Raw genomic sequence first — 19,824 nt, 5'->3', positions numbered from 1 at the left:
TACCTCCTTGACCTTGCATGCAAACTTGCCTAACTTTGGCTAGAGGGTTACTCTTGTAATTTCTCACATCCACTCACTTGTGGGCAAATAAAAACCAAACAATCAAGATGATCACTCCACCATTTCTACATTTTTTCTCCCTCTCCTCTCCCTCCTCCCACCTTTCCTCTCGGCTTTTTGCCGAAGCCCTACCCCCCTCCCCTTTTCTTCATTCCACATTCAAGTTTCCACCTCCCATACAAGTAAATATTACTTCCTATATCATGATCATTTATATTCCAAAGAGTTTTGAGTAAAAAGTTTAAGTTTTAAAGTTGCATGTTAAGGTTTTAGTGAAACTCAAATATACAATCTTGATTCTTATGGATTTAAGGTTGTTTTTGAGAGGACTACAATGAATGGATAAGTGCCAAGTCATGAGAAGGAAAATCTTGATGATTTAATGGCCATTTCCATCCATTTCATTCGGCCATGACCATATGGGAGCCGAATGAATGGTCCTTGAAATCATTCTTGTTGTTTTGATCAATTTTTGCATGTTTATGTGATAATGACTTAAATTTTGTGGTGATAATTTGATAAAACTCCTTGCATGCTAAGTGATCATCTAGGTATACCTTATGCTAGGCTTGCATGTCAATTTTAAGATGGAATATATGTAGAAAATGGGTTGTCTTGGGTTGAAAAACCCGAAGGCATGCATGCATGTGGAATTCTCTTAGTTTGTTGTAAGATTTTGATCATTTGGAAAAGATTTTGTTAGTGAGCCTTAATTTCAGTAGGAATAATGTGATAATATGGATTTATGCTTCTTGTTGCATGGTAATAATTTGTGGTTATCTTTTATAAAAATATATATCATGTTGTTTCAAAAGCATAAAGGTTTATGAGTTGTAAAGAGTAGTCTCTTTTATTTTGCCATAGTTGCACCATAGGTAAGGATGATCTCACCAAGGGTATTTTGAGAAAAAAAAGAGTTAGTTCAGTAGAACACCAAGTATAGGTCTTGGTTTAAGTATTTAGTTGTTGATAATTGGGTTTGTCAAGTCAAAACCTTGGAAAATGAGAGTTATAGTTTCTGCAGAAAAATCAGTTTAGTACCCTGAGTTTAGAGTGAGTTTTGACCATGTCATTGATGGGCACTTTGAGGCCCAAGCCACCAGAAGTTAGTATGGGGAGTATATAATAGGTTTTAGGAGTTGGTTGGAGGTTTGCATGTCATTTGGTTAGGTGCACAAGTAGAATAACAAAATCTGTCCAGCAGGGGACAGTTTTGTTGCAACTTGGAAATAGGGAGATTTGGCCATGTCATGGGTAGGCCCTCATTAGGCCCAATTGGGCCTTAGTTAGAGGGTATGTCAGAGAAGTTTTTCCAACCATAGTTCATAGGATATGAGCTAGAACCATGTGTCACAAGTTAATTCAAGTCAGGGCATTTTCTGCCCAGAAAAACAGGGGAACCTTGGACTTTTAGCTTAGGCCCAAGAAGGCCCAAGCCAGGCCTTTGAGCCACATCAAGCTTGTGAGATGCCCTTAGGTCAGGAGAGTCTTTTGTAAAAATTTTGAAGAAAAACTTGTAGTTTAAGAGTGTCTAATGCACTCAAGAAACCTTAGTTACCATTCTGAAATTTGTACCAGTGAGCACTTTCACTTATCACATAGTTTTAGGACACTTAGAAGTGAGTATAAGGTCGACCACCATAGTTGTAAGATAGTATAAGGTCAGTAGAACAAAAGGCACAAGTGAGGGTCAATAGGTTTTGGATAATTTAGGAAAGGCACATTGAGTTAGGAAGCCCAAATTCGAAGACTTCGTTTAGTTAGCGACCAAGTAACTTGAGTGGTGAGTCGAGATCATCCAAGCCTAGTGTGGCATTATGGTGTATATGATGTTATTTGGTATTAATATACGATATGTGATTATGTGGCTACGTGTGTACATTTAAAAATATAAATGTTGGATATGAATTAAGTATGTATAGGCCTAAGTGCCATCCATGTTTAATTTCGGGTTGTAAATAGGTTAAGATGGTAAGAATATATTATAATGAGGATTATTATTATTTATGTAGGATCTCGAGACGAGGGAAAACTTGCCATAAAAGTCGAGTGAAGCTCCAGTTGTTGCTCCTACCAGTCAGACCAGACCAGTCTATCTCAAGGCAAGTGATTCAACTTGACCTTCGTATTTACTGTAAACAGTTCATATATATATCGATGCAATTATCCTGAGTCATTTTTGATATATTTAAATCAAGCGTATCTTTTGTTTATCCTTGAGTTACATAGAGATGCCATGAACCCTCGAGTACATATTGCAAGTAGTTCAAAAGTCTTTCATGATAGTTTAATGCCATGATAAATTAGAGATGCGTTATAATATCTTATTAATCCCTTTTGTTTATCATGCTATTGATCCCTGAGAAATCTTGATGTTGCACCCTGATGCTTTGAATTCAACTCTTGAAATAACCTCGATAGAAACTTTATTTTGATACCTTAAAGCCAATCATTTCTTAAATACATTCATGATTGTTTGATAACCCTATCCTTACCCTAAAGCTTGATATCCTGTTATATACTGAGCTGATGATCACTTTCTTTATATTTTAACACCTTTATCCTATTTGTACCAGTGATGCCTATCTTCTTGATGTTCCAATACCTATACCTTGTCTACAACCATTGCTTTAAGCCTAGTTTGGCATTACTCTTTCATCTTATCCAATAGCCTGGCTTAATTTCCTTGTCTAAGTTCTTGTTTATGGAAACCTCTCAATTACCCTAATATAGTAAAGTCTAGTAGATCATGGCCCTGAGATTTAGTGTCATATTTCCAGTGTTTCAAGTTGATCTATAATCCCTTGATAAAAATAATTACAGTCAAAAGAGATTTTGTCATAAATCGGCATCAGTTTTTAAAATGATTAAAACGTGGATTTTTCAGTCCCAAAGGGGGACAAATGTTTTCTTGAATGGTGGATCGGGACTGAGACGCGAGTCCTTTCCACACTTATATTAGGCTTAAAAGTTGCCTAGGGATTCCCAATAATGTTTTAGAACCCAGCGAGGTTCGGGATTACTTCGCGGCTGATCACCGGCTGTAATCCGTAGCGTCATAAAATGATTTTGATTAAGTATGATTTTAAAATTTGTTTTGATGCAAGCAAAATGATGCCAACTCACGTAAGTTTTATCTCTCGATTATCATTGATTATGTCATTCCATTGTCATTCCTAAAGGTATATCCCGATTTATGCTTTGCGCTGTATTGTTTGCACTTGTTGAGCTTTTGGCTCACTTCTTGCTTTACCCTTATATTACAGCTAGCAGCCATGGTTAGATTCAAGCAGACTGCCCGTAAGACCTGTGATGCTGACGCTTATGTTCGAGCTCAGGTAGAATAAGTAATAATAGTTGTGTGAGGACTCGGTATTTGTAATCAGATGTAATAGTTGGTAGTGTTGGGCTGTTTCAAACCCTAAACTGTAAAGATCTTGGATTTTGGTTGTGTAATACTCTTTAAAATGATGTAATAGCTATAATTATTTTGCTATTTAAGTTGGGGGTGTGACACTTTCAATCTGTGTTCTGATTTTGTTTTTGTGTCGAGTGTTTTTTGAACTTCAATCTGATTGTGTGTCTGGTATTGTGTCGTGGGTTACTGATTTTGTGGGTTAAAAATCGACAAGACACATTTTGTATCTAAATTTTTTGGATATAATTGAATTAATTCAAATTATTAATTACTTTTTAATTCGAATTTTCTTAATTTAATTCTTAAAATTCTGACAGTGTGTGTCTTTTTGTATTTGTTTTTAAAATGGCTCTCCCTTTCCATATTGTCTCGTATAATCATGTTGGTTATTTTAATCCGGAAAATTATAATATTGAAAAATTTAAGCCGTGGATTAGATTTTTAAATGATCATTCGATTGTTAGCTCTACTATTAAATCAAATGTTCTATTAAATGTCGACTTGCTTAGACTGATTTGCACAACTTCTACTGTGGCCGCTGATTCTAAATCTTTTTCATTCACCGTGGCAAACACACAATATGTAGTTGATGAAACAGTCATCAATAGAGCTTTAAATTTTCCAATGGACAGTTTCTGTAATTTACCCTCTGACAATGAGATTTCAAACTTTTTCCATGCCATTCACTATCAGGGGGTGATTAATTTAACCAAGCTGTCTAAATCCAATTTGGTTTCTGAATGGGATATTTTCTTCGATACACTTTCCAAAGTGTTTGCCAACTGCACTAAATCCAATTTTCACAACATCACTTCCACTCTACAGTATATTGGTCTTGCGGTTGTTTTCAATCAAAGGATCAATTTTGGCAAATTACTTTTACCCATTCTTCTGAGACGTCTCACTGCAGCTTTGCGTGATCATTCTACGAATCGTAGGGTTTCGTGCTACTACGCTCGTTTTCTTATGCTTATAGCAGAACATCTTCTCACACCTGAGCATAAGGCTCTTTTTGCTAACTCATCAGTAGCTGAACCACCTCCGGTAAGCAAAAAGATCTACACACGCCAAGACACTACCTTCAAATTCATGCAAGTTCCAGTACTTGTATCTGCTTTCATGGCCACTTTCATTCCTTTACCAATTTTCAATCTTCCCGGTCATGAACAACAAGCTCAACCTCCAATGGTTCAAGCCACCCAAGCACAAGCATCTGATGCTCTTCCACTGCAGGTAATAATTCCTCACTCTCAAACTATTCCTACTTCTGTTGAAAGACCCCCAGTGGTTGATAGGGCTGACCATGAAGTTGTAGAACCGCAACTTCAATCCTAGGTCATAGAGCCTAACACAGAGTCACAACCTGTCTCAAACTCTCCCCCACTGTCAAAAATGTTACCGAGAAGGTTAGTCGGAAGTAGTGTGTTTTTGGATGTGAATGAACCCTCAGCTCTGCCTCCTCCCAAGAAAAGAAAAACATTTACTGAGGTATCTAAAAGCCCATCCTTGTCTTCCCAACAGGACATGGACTTTAAAATGGCCAATGAACAGTTACTAGAGACATTCTCTCAACAGGATGAATCTATTAAAATTCGCCATAGGGCCATGGCATCTTGTATTGAGTCAAGCAAACTTCCATTACTCACAATGGAAGCATACATACCAATAGATGACACTCAGGACACAGAGAGAGAAGTGCACATTGAGTCGGTTACAGTGCCTGCCATAGTTACGGCAGAAGAGCAGTCACATGCTTCAGAGGGAAAATCTGACTCTCAGCCACCTCTAATAGAGTCATTTTCTCCCCTCCCAGATCCAACACCTCTGGCTCCCTCACGAGATTCTCCACTCACGGATTTATCTGGAGAAAGTGGAGGGCAACTCGGTCAATCTATCCCTGAAGCAATTCAGCCATCTATTTCACATGAAAAGATAGATTTGACTGAGGATTGGGACTCGTGAATTCCCATTGCACCACCACTGACCTCTCTTGAAGAGGCTAGGGTGATTTCAATTGCAGGTACAGAAGACCAGCAACAGGATGGCTCCTCACAAGCAATTATATTGAGAGAAACACAAGCACGTGAGATGAGTGAACCAGGAACGAGAGTTATTCAGGTGAGCGCACACACAAACACAAACACTGAAAACCTGTTAGCTCAAATTGCTACTCTGAAAGAACAACTTGCTAAAAGTCAAGCTGAGGCTCAAACATTCAAAGCACAAGTGGTTGAACGGTCTTCTTCTTCCACCTCTGTCAATGATCAGCTGGCATTCATCAGGAATGATATCTCAGATTTGAAGACCACTGTGATATCGAAGCTTAACTCCATTCAGGAATCTCCAACTTTATCAGCCGAAGACATTTCAAACCTCTACTCTATTCATACAAGAATGAACTCTCTTGAAGATCTGATTAAAATGAACCATTCACTGGATTCCTCCAGATTCCTAAAGATAGAAAAGGGTATGGAACATCTCAATGAAGGGATGAAGCACTTGTATTTTATGATTAAAAATTCTCACTGCCCTAATGAAGAGCAAAGGACCTTCTTTGAAGGGCCGTCTGGTGGAGGCTCGGGCTCTGGAGGTAAGGGAGGTCATGAAGGGTCTAAAGGAAAATCTGTAGAGGATTCCTCAACTAAGGGGGAGAAGCAGGGGAGACGTGCAAAAGGAAAAGAAAAAGATTCTTCTACTGGAGAGACAAGGAAGGATGATGATGTCTACTATAGTGGAGAACAAGATGACTTCGATATTCTTGATGTTCCCACTGAACCAGTCTTGGAAGATAAAGCTGGTTTCTTTGAAGCTGAGGAGGAAAGTAATTTTGAAGAATGGGAAGAGGAAGCTCAAGTGTATCCTGTTTTTGAGAAAGAGTTCCAGCAGCAGCAGTCAGAGTTGAAAAGAAAAGAAGCTGAGCTTAAAAAGATATCTCAGATCATTGATATGAGGAAAGAAATCCAAAGAACAGAAACTCTTAAAAAGCAACGTCTTCAGGACATTAAAGCTGAAGCAAGAAGAAGAGATGTCACTCTGAAGATTGGTGAAAAATGGGATGAAGCAAGAAGAAGAGATGTCACTCTGAAGATTGGTAAAAAATGGGATGAAGCAAGAAGAGTTATTGATATACCTCAACTGAGTACAAATAATGATAGGAAGTTTCTACATCTTCTCGATATGCTGGAAATTTCTAATCCAAACAATGACGTGTACATGAATGCTATCAAGAATGAAATCTCAAGGATCTCAGCTGCTTTTGATAGATCACTAAATGAAATGAGCATATTTGTATATTGTCAGAGTGAAGGATCTTTCAAGGTATCACTTCATCTGTTTGAGAATCGTTCTTTATCAGAGATTTGGGTTCTTCTCAACAAAGTCAAAAAAAGCTCATAATTGAATGAAGTCCTTCGTGAAAGGCTAAAAGAGTTTGCTAATAAGGCTAGTCCTCAAGTGGTCAACTTACCCTTTCAAGTAAGATTCGTTAAGTTTGACTGTCTTCAAATCTGCCATCTCAATTCACAATCTCTTAAAGACTACTCTGCTAAGCATCTTGTTTGGATGGAACATCACTTAAGAACTGTTGGATACTCATCTGAGTTGAAATCTAAAGCTGCTGATCTGATTCAAGCTTACTGTGAAAAGAACATTAAAAGGTACAATCAGTTGAAGAATAAGCTAAAGTCAGTTGCAGTTTAACCAGTTAGACCAGACAGTTTCACTTCAGAAAGGGATCGTGTCTTTGACAAGGAGTTGCTGCAAGAATTGGAAGAAGGTGAATTCGGAAGGGAAGACAACTGAATTCGAATAGCTCAAAACTTAATGTAATATGCTTAAAGCTTTATGAATCAAGATAGACAAATGTATTCATATGTTCAGACTAGAGGAACACCTATCTTGTATTCACTTGTAAATTTCTTTTGGAATCTGGAAAATGTTAAATATAATCCAGAACTTTTCTGCTATTTACTTTGCATTTCTGTCTATATCTTTTTCTTATTTGTTAGTTGAGTTATCCTCTAGGTATTTGTTGTTATTGTCTAACAAACAAATAGGGGGAGATTAAAAGGCATATGTCATAGCCTATTTGTTTATTCGAGGATTTAACTCAACTTAAATAAGAATGTAATAAGTAAATAGTAGATCCACCGTCAAAGAGATCTCTCAAAGTAACATCTGTCAAAGGATTCAGAAACAATGTTCATCTACAGAGTTGAGGAATTACTTCACTGGAAGAAGTTCAAGAAATTGATCAAGCCTCAGTGATATAAATCAAGATTGTGGATTTAATCAAGTGATAGAGATCTTGTCAGGGTATCAATTAATTACAGGGATTTAATCTGAAGAAAATCAAGTTATTAAAGTCAAGACATGAAGAAACATCACAGAAGTTAGTCACTCATGAACCAGACAGTACATCGAGTGTCAACATTGAAGTGGTGGAATTGATTCATAATTTTCAGAAGATTTTCAGAAGAATGGTTGTTGTTCAAGAGTAGTATTAATTCTCTATTAATTAATTAAGTCATATAATTTAATTAAGAAAATAAATTAAATCTGCAAAGATTAATTTATTGATTAATTGAATTAATTGATTAATTAATTCTGAATTAATATTAAGAATTTTCTGAATTATAATTGAATTAAAATCAGTTTTAATTCAGTAGGACAATTGAGATTGAACTGGCATGACAATCTGGATTGTCATACCGATTGTCATGCCAGGCCATTCCTGATTGTCTCATCGAAAGTTCTACTGGAAGGAGGATTGTCTTGCCAGTTCATTTTGATAGTCTTGCTAGGTTATTCAATTGTCTCACCGAAAGTCATGGTGGTTCAACAGATTGTCTTGCTAGCTCAACGGATTGTCTCACCGATTGTCTCGCCAGTTCAGTTGATTTATGGTGATTGAATATAAAGACAACCAATTCAGACAATTACAACAGACTACAATATTCAATACAGAGACCATCAAACTCAAGAACACAGACAGAAAAAGAAGCAGCCGCCAAAGTTAAAACTCAACTGCATTTTCAACTCATTAATTTCTAGATATTAATGTTAAATTCAAACCACTAGAAATCAGTATCTTGTTCTTGTATAACTATCTAGCGGATCAAAATCCCTAGAACTTAATCTCAAATTGCTTTTAGCATTTGATCCTTTTATTACAAAAATTGAAATAAATTCATGTCGAATTTATTCTAGATTTGTAATAATTTATTTGAGATTAATTTCTTGTAAATGATACCGTTGTTGTAACACCTTTCAAGTTTAATAATAGTTTTATTTAACTTGAATTTTGTTTCATTTTTTATTCTGCATTTAATTCGATTAAACGGTAAAGTTTGTATTCAACCCCCCCTTCTATAAACATATTGGGACCTAACAGGGTCGACATTTAGTGGCCAGTTTTTGGAGAGGATTCTCTGTACCCGCCTCCTGACACTCCACCCATAGAGGGTGATGATGATTCTTCTTTCGAGTAGGTATGCGTGATTCCTTGCTATTACCTTCAATGATGACAGTGAATTTTTTAAGTTTGGGGTGATAGTTAAGGAATATTTATGTGTGAATCCATATAGATGCATATTCATGATAGTTTAGTTCATATAGTTTACATATTTGTCATGTAGTTATTTGTTTTTGTAGTTATTATCATGTTAGTATGTTGCATATAGTTGCATTTGCATTATATCATGATCCCTTAGGTTACTTTTCTGATTAATTTGTGATGTTGATGCGAGTATAGTGATGTCGTATAGAGGATTGTTAAGTCCTAACGAATTGAGTTGCATGCTAGAAGCAAGAAAATTTTCATTAAGTCTTGTAGGTTGCTTGAGTTCTAGATCATGATCATGGGTTTTTTGTTTGTCGAGGTTTAATCTCTTGTTTATGTCTAGAATTTATGCTATTCTCTTAGTGGCGAAATAACATGGATTTTTAAAATTGGAGAAAAACATTGGATTTCAATGCTAGTTGTGGCTAGGCGTTAAATGGCTAGTAGCCGGCTCATATTTATATGAGTAGTCTAGGGTTGAGCGAGTTGGAGCGAAACACACTCGTTCAGAAATTGAAAAAAAATAGAAGAAAAGAAGAAAAGAAAAAGAAAAAATATGTGTTATGCATAATTGATCACGAGTGGGCTCTTTAATACTCGAGTTATTAAGTTGTAGGGGACTATGTGCCTAGCGACCTAAGGTTTTTATAGCTTGGGATCCGCTAACCTAACGCTCGCTACATGGATATTATTGCGTAAGTCTTTTGTGGACCTCACTCATTGCACGATCAAATAAGCATGTTTGTGTTGTTATGTGTTATCAATAAAATCATGGATCCTTGTATAACTCCGATAAAATTGAAGTATTGTCAGTCATTTTGTGTTTATCATTTATTCTGTTTATAACCTTGTGATTGTCTTGGCGAGAGGTGAGTTATGAGTTATGACTTTGAATGAAGTATTTAATGAAGTTAGAATCCCATGTTTGTCTCATATAGTTAATTCAATCACTTTTAATCTCTTAGTTAATTACATGATAGTTAAATCTTAGTTATAAAATATCTCAATTGTTATTGTCTTAGCATTGAGCGATAACAATATCATTGTTGCATAAGTGCATATTCTTAAGTTAACCAGAAGAGTCTCTGTGGGTACGAATCTGATTTACATCTTATACTACTTGCGAACGCTTATACTTGCGTGAAATTTAGCGCGTGTTTTCATCCTAACAACAAGTATCCTAGAACTAAACAAAACACTGATTTAATCCCGAAGAAGGGGGGACCTGGACAAAACTAGAGGACCAGTAATAAATACAATCTTTGGAGGACCGAAATCTGCTAGTTCATCTAAAAACTCGAGGAAGAAATATATTAGGGAAGTCATGCATATTATCGGAGAAGCCCCAAAGAGGGCTAGGACAGGAGTAACAATGACATTCGATGATCTTAACTTAGAGGGTGTTAAATTTCCTCATGACGGTTCTCTAGTCATAACACCGATAATAGGGAACAACCCGATAAAGAGGGTCCTTGTAGACAATGGAGCCTCAGTGCATATCTTACTTCATGATACCTTTATAAGGATGGGTTACAATGATTCTCAATTAACCCCAACTAATATGCCGATATATGGTTTCGCTGGAGTCGAGTGCCTCGTGGAAGGGATAATTAAGCTGCCTCTGACTATAGGTCATGAACCAAGACAAGCAACACAAATGTTGGACTTTGTAGTGGTAAAGGCTGGATCAACTTATAATGTAATCATGGGAAGAACGGGAATACATGCTTTCAAGGTAGTCCCCTCTTCTTACCATTCATTGATGAAGTTTCCCACCCGGAACGGGATTGGAGAAGAGAGAGGAGATCAAAAGATGGCAATGAGTTGTTATGTAGCCTCCCTTAGGGCTGATGGAGTTGGGGGGCAGGTTTTGCCGATTGAAGATTTGGATATCCGCGAGAATGACGAGAAACGAGGGAAGCTAGCAGAAAATTTAATTTCAATCCCTTTGGCTCCCGAGGATCTTGAGAAAGTAACTTTCATTGGAGCGTCATTAGAGGAGCCCCTTACAAAGAAGTTAGTGAGGTTTTTACAAGAAAATAGTGATGTATTTGCATGGTTAGCAGCTGATATGCCTGGCATAGACCTGGAACTGATCACTCACAAATTGAATATAGATCCGAATCGAAAGACCGTGTAGCAAAAGAAAAGGAGTTTTTCCCCTGAGAGGTAAGAGGCAATCAAGCAAGAAGTAGGGAAGCTCTTAGAGGCTGGTTTCATTGAAGAGATACAATTTTCGGAATGGTTAGCAAACCCTGTAATGGTAAAAAAGGCTAATGGAAAATGGAGGATGTGCGTGTATTTCACCGATCTGAATGATGCATGCCCAAAGGATTGTTTCCCGTTGCCAAGGATAGATACATTGATCGATGCGACCGCTGGTCATGAGATGCTGAGCTTTATGGATGGATTCAGTGGATACAATCAGATGAAAATACATGAGGATGACATCTCAAAGGTATCATTTATCACTGACTTTGGCATTTTTTGTTATCTTGATATGGCGTTTGGGCTCAAGAATGCAGGAGCTACCTATCAAAGGTCGGTAAAACGGATTTGTAAAGATCTTATTGGAAAAGTAATGGAAGTATATGTAGATGACATGTTATTCAAGAGTCCGACGAAGACTGACCATATAACCCATTTGAGGGAAGCCTTTGAGATCCTAAGATGCCACAAAATAATGTTAAACCCTACAAAGTGTGCTTTTGGAGCAGGATCATGAAAGTTGTTGGGATTGATGGTCTCGAAGAGGGGAATCGAGGCAAATCCTGATAAGATAAAGGCCATTTTGGACATGGAACCTCCAAAGACTATAAAGGATGCTCAGAAGCTCACCGAAAGGGTTGCTGCCTTAGGGCGATTTATCTCCAAATCTGGAGACAAGTGCCTGCCATTCTTCAAATCCTTGAAGAAAATAAAAGATTTCATGTGACGCCCTCCAAACCCGGGTCAGAAGTTTGGGGTTCACAACACACACACACTCAATATATAAATACATTCTTATGAAAGTAATATATACAAAGACCCTTCTAACCATAACCATGGATCGCAACAGGTTAAAGTATGAAAACAAGCCACAACCTTAACTTTTATTACATCGTACCAAATACCAACTAGTTCCGCTTACAACTGATAATGATATTATTCTTACAATCATACATAACTCATCTACATTATAAAGCTCCTGCTAACTCGGCCCATCATATCCTGGAATCCTAGCTCGCACACTGGACTGGGAATCCTCATTACCGACAATTTCCTTTTCAACTGTAAAATAACATAATAGATTTTCAAGAGTGAGCTAACTAGCTCAGCAAGTCATAATAGCAATAACCGAGGTTCAACAATGATAATTTGAAATGATTCATAAGAATCAAGTTTCCAGATAAGCAATGAATAGAATTGGATATTCTTTTCATTTTTAAAAACCAAGGTTAGGCTGCTGATCAGTCACGCACTAACCCCGAGCAAGGCTCCCGGCTTTGCTCTATATACTGGATTCAAGGCATGTATTGGCCTAATATGACCACGAATCTGGTCTGACCACGAATTTGGTCCACATTTACAAAACCATCCAATTCTAAAATAATTCAATAGAATAACCATTACAATTCAATAAAATAGAATCATAATTAACATTGATAGAGCATTTATCTCAGAGCATAAAACATTTCACAGGTAACACCAGGGTGTATCAAGGTGTAAGTATGAAGAACGACTTCAAGCCTGATGAAGAATCAAGTATCTGAAGAACAATGGTTCAATGATAATACAGGGTATTGATCTTGGATGTGATAGGGTATTCCAGGGTGTATAAGTTTCTGTATGCTCAAGAAATTCTGTTGAAATATTTGGTTTATGGTGTGTATGTATTTGCAGAGTAGTATTGTATTGGTATGGTTTAATATCTGGGAAATCAACCGTTGGTGGTTTAAAAGAAATAAAGCTTACAACTCAAGTTCAATGGTATGATCAGAGTTCAAGGTTGAATAGTTTAAGCACTTGTAATGTAAAACAAGATTTATTTTGAATACTAGCAACATGTTATGAGAAAGTTCAGAAATATTTGCAATATATCTCGAAGAAAGGTTTATAAGGACTTTCTTTATCATAGATGATTTCCAACTTTACTTGTACTCATCTAACAGTTCTACTCATCAATAACTTTCCTTCTTTTTCTATGCCTTGCCTCTATTCGTCAATCACTTGCCTTCTCTTTCTACGCTTCAATTCTATTTACGGATCACTGGATTTCTTTTTCTATGCCTCATTTACTCTGCTAGGAATCACAATTACCTATCAATACTCAATCTCATATCATTCTAATCGTCACATAGACGTCATAAGCTTTTATCTACCCTTCGTTTTACCCGAATTCAATTTACGGATTGAAAGTAATGACTAAAACAGTCAAACAATAACCACACAGGTATATAACACATCAATCAGATAGCACGTAGCACATATCACGCAATATATTCGATCAAAATAATTTTTCAAAGAAGATTCGGGGTTAAAATAATTTTTCAGGTATTTAATATGAATTTTTGAACATTTCTCGGGGTTAAAACGGGACTCCGAATCATTTTATTATTAAATAACAGGGTTCGAACACCCGAATCTGACTTTAAAACAATTTTATGATAATTATCGAGCCTTGAGAATAATTTAAAATAATATATTAAAGCTCGAAACTATTCTTCAGAATTTTTAAATTCAAATAAATAATTAAATCTAATTAAATAATCAATTAAAATTAATTAATAAATAATTAAATTAAATAATCAATTAATATTTAAATTAATCAAATAATTAATTATCAACTAAAATTAATTAATTAAATAATTAAGATTTATTTTAAAATTAAAAATAATTTTAAGAAAAGAATTAATGAATTTTTGAATTTTCAGAATAATTATAATCAATTGTTGAAAATTTTATAAAAACAAAATGTGATTTTTGAAAATTAGTAAACATTAAGTACAGGGACTGAAACATAAATTTTGCAAAACTCAGGGGTATTTCGGTAATTCCGTCATCGTCCCCGTCACCTACGCCGATGGTCGCCATTAACGGCGACCCCGAGCTCACCGGGGAACGTCGGTTGTGCCCATAATTCACCTAAAATAACAGGGTTTCATGTATACACCTCCAGGAACTCAATTATGCAGTCTAATCGTGAAATAACTCGACAGATCAGCCGGAAAATGGGGTCAAACTTCGCCGCCGGCGAAGCTTCCCCAGAATCTGGTGATCTATTCCGGCATCCAATACACGATTGGTTAGCATGGTGGAATTGCTCAGGAAATGATCTATCAATTGGTACTAACTATTCATACCCAGGTTTAACGGATAAAAAATCCGGCCAAAAATATGAATTTTCCGGTGAATTTCTTCAAGAACACCAGGAACACTCAAACACGAAAATCAAATCAACTATTTCTACATGTTATTGGACTCCAAATTTGACATATAATATACCAAAATGACCAGGAAGAAAAGATATACATGATTCTAGCATCAAATCACACAAACAACATCAAGAACAAAAATTCATATTTTAATTACTAAATAATTCAAATTAAAATTAATAAATAAGAAAATCACCTTGATTTCTGCACAAAAATGGTTGATTGATTCAAAAAGAACTTTTCGACAGCTTCGATTTGATATATGGGACGCTCGAATTGGAGTTCGATAACGCCTTCGTTTGTTCATTTGATTATGAAAAACACGACGTTTAATTAGGGTTTTCTCTGTATTTTATCGGATTTACCTGTTTGCAAATGATTATCTGTACAAAATACAATACTGTATTGGCTATTTATATTTATGGAATATTATTACATTTCAGATCGTGTTAGATCGATAAATATATTTCTTAGCCGCTAAGTAACTATAAAAACGATCCTATCGGATAACGTTTTGGATAAACATTATCTTATCATGGATGTAACACCCCCAAATCCGGGGTCGGGGATCCGGGTTGTCACGAGTTCCATTTCCCTTAATAACACCCAATCTTAATAAATAATCAACTACTCTGTACTGTGACCCCACAATAAACACACACACCACAAGTTATAGTCTCAGAGATGAATATCCAAAAATAATCACAAGTCGTTTTATTCCACAATTATATGCCAATACACCTTAAAAGGGTTTCTGAATAAATTTACATTTCTTTGCCATTATTACAATTGATAAAGATACATAAGTCTGGTACATCAAAAGTTGAAAGCCTAGCCTATTGGTAGTTCCTACCTCAGCTACAGCGATATCCACGCCTATAGGAAACTGCGGAACGTTTCCTAATCGCTTACGAATCGGGAGCTTGGTCATGTTCATCTTTTCTATCTGTTGTTGTGTGATGAAAGAAGAAAACAAGGGTGAGCAGCAAGCCCACCAAAATAATATGTATAATGATTAACAATATATGAGCCTTCTCATAGTACTCATGAAAGTCTTGGTCAAAAGAAATGAACCAAGTTTGATATCTTAATGCGATGAAGTCGCAAAATATTCAGTACATGTACATATATACTTTTCACAATCTTTGAAATCCTCTGACGTGTATAATATACACAGAGTTCCAGTTTATAACTGTATAAAAATATCGTTGCAAGGTGATCTCATATATCTAACCTTGTCTCAACGTTTTTCCGAAAATCTTTGATATGCACAAGATAATCATTTACTAGATATAAGTTTAAAAGATGAAGTTAGAAGATACTCCAATATACTTATATCCGAATACTACTTGAACTACCACCGTTCAAGTTATAATCAGTTTCAAAAGTTCATCACCCAGATGAGACTACAAGATAAGACTTGAATAGATTCAATCCTTGAAATATCATTATAAATAATGAAGTTACGAGATGCTTCATTAAGTCCCGATATATAAATATATTCATATATATCTCCCATATATTTCCTGAAAAACTCTGCCATGTAAAGTATGAACAGAGTTGCAATATTCCATAAATTTGGAAAGGAAAAGAATTTTGGCATAAACCCGATATCTTGCTGATCAGGCAAAGATACCAATAAGTAACCTTTTCTACTAGTAGATCGATGAATCCCCCACCGGTCATCACCCTGGCCACATAAGGACCTTGTGCTGGACCGCCACCCGGCCTCTTACGCGTTGATGGACTGCCACCCAACCACTTACACTTTGATAGACCATACCCCGTCCTGTCGCTTATGCCGACTCAATTAGATGGGCTTACTTCCCGAACGTTGGGTAAGTAATCAATTCATTTGTTTTCTCAAAACAGCAACCACGTTGCGAATGTAAAATACACCACAGAGCTGGATCCCCCAGGTTTTGAGCGAGTATTTAAATCCCCTTTGAAAGGAAGATCTTAAATATAAAAATGAGTTTTGGGGTTCACTCTAACTTTAAGAATCATTCTGAAGACTCGAAACATTTTTAAGAATGTTTGGAGTACTGCTGATTTATTAAAATAAATCAGTCCCAATATATTTAGAAAATATCTGAATATTATTATTTAAATAATATTCCCATAAAGAATAATATTTATAAAAATAATTGAAGTAGAAGTTTTAAAACTCATACTTGAAATGGATATTAAATAACCAAAGATATACTTACACGAAAGTATAATCTTTATTTGAATAATCGAAAATAAGTTTGATTATCGAAACATTATTCTTTAATAAAATAAAGAATATTATTAAATAATAAGCGGAGTCGTAATACCTCGAATGAATATTATAAATAATATTAATTAAATAAAATAAACGGAGTCATACATCCTCAAATGAATATTCAAATAATATTCATTAAATAATATAAACTGAGTCATAAGCCCTCGAATGGATATTCAAAATAATATTCATTTAATAAAATTAAAGTTATCGAATAAACCTTATTCGATTAGTAGTTTTGAAAACTATATCAATATATATATATATATATATTTAATATATATATATATAATATACTCAGGAACATCGACTCCTGGTTTAGAAATATGTTCACCTTTTGATCCCCTATACTAAGGGTAAACTCAAATACTGCTTATCTCTAGCATAGGTATTATGCAACAAATAAGCATTTGAACCAACAGATATATAAATCAAGAATACGAAACAGACATGCATATATACCATATCACATGCTCCAATATATCGCAAGAATTTGCTAATAACAAATATGCATTTATCACAAGATCATGCATATACACATATACATCACAACAACAGTTTATACGGGTAGAAAACTTGCCTGAGCGACTGGGGGTTACAAATGGCTCTGGACGAGTCTGGTAACCTATAAAAAACATGTGAGTTGGAATTAAACCAAAGTCACTTGTAAATCTATACTTTAACCAAATTAGACTCTAACGCTCGCTTTGCGCTTACTGATTCTTTTAAGTCACTCGAGTACCCTCGGCTCCACCATTTTTAATAATTTAACCATTACGAGTTTTAAGGCGATTCCTTCGTGAGTGTCTTACCAACTGCCTATTACACTTTACATAAATGTTTCATACTCCAATTAGTCCTTTAAGGTCTTTATCCTATGTTTCAAAGTAAGACGAGGGGTAATGGTTCGTTCGTGAAACGTCGTTACTTAAAACGGCCGTTTCTCCTAAACCGTACATCGGAATCAAACGAACCACATATCAAAATGAAGCTCGTAACATGAAATATCTAAACATGGCAATGGTCAGTACCTAGCAGGGAGTTCTCGGGTCCTAATGTTATGAACAAAAGCAGTCTAAAGTAAATCGGACATTACGACGGCTATGTTTACGCGATTTCCCAATTTTATACCATCTCAAATCGACCACCAATCAATCCCAATTCATTCATACAACCAACATCCCTCCAAAACACACAACAGTCCCAACACCTCAAGTTCTTCCAATTTATGTTATTCTCATCATGAATTTAAACTATACTTAATTCCTTTAACAAATCAACAAGATTCAACATTCATTTCACTACCACTCCAACCCAAACTCTAAACAAACAAGGTTCATGCTTCATATATACTATATCAATCATAACCATTACTAAATACTCAAAACTAAAGCTAGGGTTTGGAGTTTATACCTACTTGAAGCTTCTTAACACAACACAAGAGCTTTGAATGCCTAAAGAACCTTGATCCTTGCTTGTTTAACCTTAAACTTTCATAAAATTCAAGAAAACTAAAGTTATTTTTTTGAAAGTTACTATTCACCATCTTCTTCCTTGAATTATTGGAAGAGATTGTGAAGGAACTTGAAGCTTAAACTCATGGGATAGCTATATCTATGCATAAGGAGTACTAGATAATTAACTTACCAATTAAGGAAGCTTGGAACTTGAATTTTGAAATTCTTCTTCTTGAAAATGGGGAAAAGCCGAGAGCAAGCTTGGAAGAAAGAGAGATTTTTGTGTTTGTGATTTGTTTAGCTTAGCTTGGTTGGTTTTGTTTTGATTTTTGGTTAATTACCTTATTAACCTTATATTTATATGTTTTAAACCAACCACACCTCCTCATTCCCTATATCATGCTTGCATCACCTTATTGTGTCATCATCTCTTACTTGCCCTCTTCTTATTGGTTGGATGACCTCATCATCCCTAACCTCCTTGATTAACTTCCTAATTGTTTGCCTAATGACCGCTGATCTGTTATACGGTTCGCTTAACTTTTGTTTTCGTTTATCGTTTGAGGGATCATACCCGGGATCTTATTACTAGGGTTTCCTTAACCTTTCTCAATACATTATAATCCTTTTATGATCCTCTCTTAAAATCCTTTAATTTAAATCCTTTTTATCCTGTTACCTTATACTCAATTCTTTCCGTATCTAGTGGATTTCCGGGAAAAATCAAAGTGTTCGGAATTGGATTCTGACGATCTTTACATACACTTATATACCATATAGAGTACTAATAAAATATCAGAATATCAATCAAAGAACCCCTACATAGTGTGGCAAGAAAAGTTTCTTTATTCAGCATAATCAGCAAAACACTATTCATAAGGGTTACAAGAAAGTTCAAAATTTTGGGGTTATTACAATGGATAAGCATTATCCTGTTTTGGATAAGCATCAAATTTTTTGGATAATTATCAAAACCGGACTTTTTATAAAATACTTTATACGAAGATAATGGTATCAAAAAGGGTTATCCTATCGAAAATTTTGCACCGGGCCGCGCACGGGTCACACCGTAATCCGGATCGAAAAAGTCAAAACATGGAAAATGTCCGAAATTACCAGATTAGGTTAGGAAGGAGTTTTCGCAAGAGTTTCGGGTTGTAAAAACGTAAACACGGTTAAGGTTGGACAGTTCCCGGCTTTAGAAAATGATTTTGTAATTATTCAGAAAATAATTAATAAATTCATAAATTAAAATTAAATCAAATAACACTCCAAAAATTACTAGAAAAATACCTTAATTATCTATATTTTATTCTGAACTTAATAAAATTAACATACTTATACTTTACCACATATAAACATCCACATAACAACACCAATCATCAGATAATTCACAAAAAATCACAATATAACAACATAATAATTATTTATCAATAAAAATAATTATACGCTATGTCCCGAATATTACATTTCATATGGTCTGAGGAAAGTCAAGAAACGTTTAAAGGGTTGAAGAAATACATGGTCCAAGCCCCATTGCTGGCCAAACCAGACCTGAACGAAATTTTATACTTATATTTGGTCATTTCAGAAAATGCCTTGAGCGCTGTATTGATAAAGGAGGACCTTAAAGTCCAGAAACCCATATA

This window comes from Apium graveolens, chromosome 8, assembly GCF_009905375.1.
Source record: "Apium graveolens cultivar Ventura chromosome 8, ASM990537v1, whole genome shotgun sequence".
Classification (NCBI taxonomy): Eukaryota; Viridiplantae; Streptophyta; class Magnoliopsida; order Apiales; family Apiaceae; genus Apium; species Apium graveolens.
The sequence above is the reverse complement of the archived record's forward strand: the minus strand, read 5'-3'. Positions refer to the sequence as shown.